This window comes from Copadichromis virginalis, linkage group LG1 (assembly GCF_057382275.1).
Source record: "Copadichromis virginalis isolate Kocher_CV1m ecotype Utaka linkage group LG1, C_Virginalis_male_GT1.1, whole genome shotgun sequence".
NCBI classification, from domain to species: Eukaryota; Metazoa; Chordata; class Actinopteri; order Cichliformes; family Cichlidae; genus Copadichromis; species Copadichromis virginalis.
In genome coordinates, this window is record NC_140618.1 from 28868376 (window position 1) to 28872646 (window position 4271).

Below are 4271 nucleotides of genomic sequence, written 5' to 3' on the forward strand. Positions count from 1 at the left end.
GGTTATGAAGATCAGCATTTAGTTGGTGTATTTGTCTCAATTAGTCTTTGCCAAGAGTGTGAACATGTTAATGCAGTAGCTCATGTGCTCTGTGTTCACTGTACAGGTACACACACACACACACACACACACACACACACACACACACACACACACACACACACATACATTCCAATTATTTTCCTCAACACATTATCTATTGCCCCTTAACCCTTCTTCCCTCTTCGCTAATAAAAACGAGTCGACCCGGCCTTAACATAAATTTTGATGCAATCAGAACTCAGAGCAAAATATTGCAAGTAGTTTCACAGAGAGAGTCGAGAACTGTTTAATCAGCCAAAATTAAGCCGCGAGAATACAGGATAAAATATCTACACAACCTTGTTTTATTTCCCCCGACGTCGTGGACACATCTAAAGAGAGATAAGCTTTAGAAGATATTTTATCTTGTACTCACACTTAGCAGACTTATTTCAAAATATTTAAATGTGAAATATCACACTGCGTTTGCACTTTTTTCCCACATTCAAGGAAAATCACTTGTTTCATCACAGCTTGTGCTGATAAAAGTTGTAGCATTTGCAATGTAAGGAACTGTTTCTTTTTCGCCCTCCTCATAAGAGTTTCAACTGTTTTGGAGAAATCCTTAACGTGTCTTGTACATGTAAAGGGGGAGAGACTTACAGCTGCATATAAGCCTTTTGGCTTATTTCTTTATTATCTTGGATTCTAATAGTTACCTGGTTCTTCTGCCATGTGCCGAGAGCATTTTTTGTCCTGCTGAGATGTGCTCCCAGCTGTGTGCTGACAGGCTAAATGCAGAGTCATATATCTTAAAGGTCTTTTCCCTCCAGATGCACTACGTGAGGACGAATGGCACAAATTTCACTCTGTCTCTGTGGAAAACAGAAGTCTGCTTTCTAAAACTGTACTATCTTTATAAAAACTGGACTCAACCCCTTTTAAGCGTACAAAGTATGGTAAAGACATATGAAAGTTTTCTACTCTGCCTTTCCAAATGAAACACATGCATGTGTGTTTACATAGTGATGGAAAGAAAGCACAGGTAAAAAGGCTTGCGTTGTCAGTAAAACACTAATAAGGCCTTCATTTTACAATAGGCTGCATCATAAATAAGACATGTGATGGCGTAAGCATCAAACTCAATTATTTACCAGGCTGAGTGTCTTGAAAATGGGGCTGATGATGCAGAGGTTTAATTTTAGCTCCCTATAATTTGCACTGTAAATGGGATGTTTCTAAACAGCCAAACCTCATTAGGAAACGCCATCATGACTCACTGTGGAAAAAGAAAGCGAAAGGCAGATAAAGATGGTGGTATCCTATGATTTGGCTGCCGTTACTGCGTCTGCTGCAAAGAAACTTTTAGTTGTATTTTTTCAGGCTTCTTTTATTTAAAGAACCGTCCATAACAATATGCCCATGAGAGCTGGAGTATTACACTTTGATGGAAATTAAGATCTGCCTTCACTTCTGAACCGCATCTTAGAAACGCAGAAGCATTGATACAAATGTTGTGATGCAGTTTTAGGAATCAAGCTAACAACCGTTTAGTGCAGAGAGTGATCTCTAAGAATCTAAGAAAGGTTTTAACTGTAGGTTCATTAGATTTTGCAGATTCTTTTAAAGATCAGTTTTAACTCAGTAATAAGTTATTGAATATTTTCAAATCAAAGTAGAAACAAATCCCAGTTCTAAAAATTCTTGAGGGTCACAAGGTAGTTAGTTACGTTACTTTATATATATGTGAGTCTGATTACAGAAAGCACCTCATCTACCCTCACTGATAAAATAATGTGCATTTTATATTATCATTATTATTATTTATGGTGGCCATTTAGAAGTCGGCCATCTTGTCAGTTGTATCAACTTTTGTTTTTTCAATAGGAAGAGGGCCATGTGACACATCAAACTTATTGGTAACGTAACAAGAAAAACAACGGTGTGCTTGGTTTCAACGTAACTTTATTCTTTCATGAGTTATTTACAAGTTTCTCTTGGTTCACAGCCATTGACATGTCGAAGAGGTTAACACGTGAGGAGCAGATCGAAATTGTGTTGATATCTAGTGAACGCAGCAACCGGGTCATTGCAGCAGATTCCAATGCAAGACACCCTACGAGACCACCCATCTCCCATGCTACAGTCAGCAAAGTGCTTGCTAAGTTTCGTGAAACTGGTTCAGTGTTGGATTTGCCAAAATGTGGACGCAAGAAAACTGTCACTGATGAAGAAAAATCAGTGGCTGTCCTAGCTTCATTCAGCAAGAGCCCACAGCGTAGCACTCGCCGCATGTCACTGGAGAGTGGCATTAGTCGAACATCCCTTCGGCTGATATTAGCTACTAACAAATGGCACCCTTACAAACTCCAGCTACTGCAGCATCTCAGCGAGGATGACCCAGATCGATGCACAGAATTTGCAGAGTAGGCAAAACAAAAATTGGAACAGGATCCTCAGTTCACCCAGAAGATTTTGTTCAGTGATGAGGCAAACTTTTATGTGAATGGTGAAGTTAACAAACAAAACCAGCGCTATTGGTCTGACACTAACCCACATGGATCCCTCCAAGACTGTTGGAACAACAAAAGTGATGGTTTGGTGTGGTATATGGGGTACAGCGATAGTGGGTCCATTCTTCATCAATGGAAACCTCAAGGCCACTGGATATTTGAAATTGCTACATGATGATGTGTTTCCCTCTTTGTGCACTGAAGCTGGCACGTTCCCTGAGTTTTTCCAGCAGGATGGAGCACCACCACATTATGGGTGCCAGGTCTGAGCATTCCTAGATGAAGAGTTTCCTGGAAAGTGGATTGGTCATCGTGGGCCAGTTGAATGGGCCCCAAGGTCTCCCGATCTGACCCCCTTAGACTTTTACCTTTGGAGTCATCTGAAGGCAATTGTCTATGGTGTGAAGATACGAGATGTGCAGCACCTGAAACTACGGATACTGGATGCCTGTGCTGGCATTTCTCCTGCGGTGTTGCTATCAGTGTGTGAAGAGTGGGAGAAGAGGGTTGCATTGATAATCCAACACAATGAGCAGCACATTGAACACATTTTATAAGTGGTCAGAAACTTGTAAATAACTCATGAACGAATAAAGTTACGTTGAAACCAAGCACACCATTGTTTTTCTTGTGACATTACCAATAAGTTTGATGTGTCACATGGCCCTCTTCTGATTGAAAAAACAAAAGTTGTATCCAAGATGGCCGACTTCTAAATGGCCACCATGGTCACCACCCATCTTGAGGAGTTTGCCCCCTCACATATACTAATGTGCCACAAACAGGACTTTATTATCACCAACCATTCCCATGTTATTACGGTGTATCCATATAAATGGCCCATCCTGTACAATCTAGCACCCATTCATGCATGCTGATTTTACAAACATTTGTATTAACGTAAACCTAAATGTAAAACAACTCAAAGCAACAGTAATAAAAATGAGTCAGGTCTCAGATGAATTTCAGTCCCCTCAGAGAAAATCTTGATTTTAAACCAATCCACCATCATACTTTTTCTAAAGTGGGCATTTTATGTTCCTACCTTACCACCAGGGAAATTAGGAGTACAAGACTATCCAAACTCAATTCCATTTTTTGGCTTGCATGTATTCATAATGTTACATACCATCAGTTCATAAGACAGCTTAAAGACACGGTGGTATAATAACACTGTGACACTTAAACTTCTGCTGCTTAACGAGAGCAGACTTTTTTGCCCCCCCAAAAAGACATCACAAAATGGATATACCAAACTCCTGAGCACACTGCACATGCTGTTATTTTTCCATTAGATGTACAACTTGTGTTGTTTAATCACTAAACATGAGTAATTAGCAGGAAAAATGTTCCTCAGCTTTGTTAGCATCTCACGGGACTGGTATTATGACCACAATCACTCACAGAAGACTATGAGTGATATGTAGCTCTCGAGGTTCTGCTCTGCTCTGCTCTGCTCTGCTCAGAAAGAAAGAAACAAATACATTTCATATTCCCAGTGGTGCACACCACCACGCTCACATCCATTGTGCCCATACATGTGTGAAATTAAACCTATCCCGACCTTACATCTGACTGAGAATGCTATTTCTCTTGATAAAACATTTTAGCCGCAGAAGTATCAGTGAGGACACATTTTCTTGTTTGATGGCCTGCAAGTCACAAGGGTACTGTAATGGCAACAAGATGCATCTACGTGTACTGTAGGCGATGTCGACAGAAAGAAATGACGGCTGA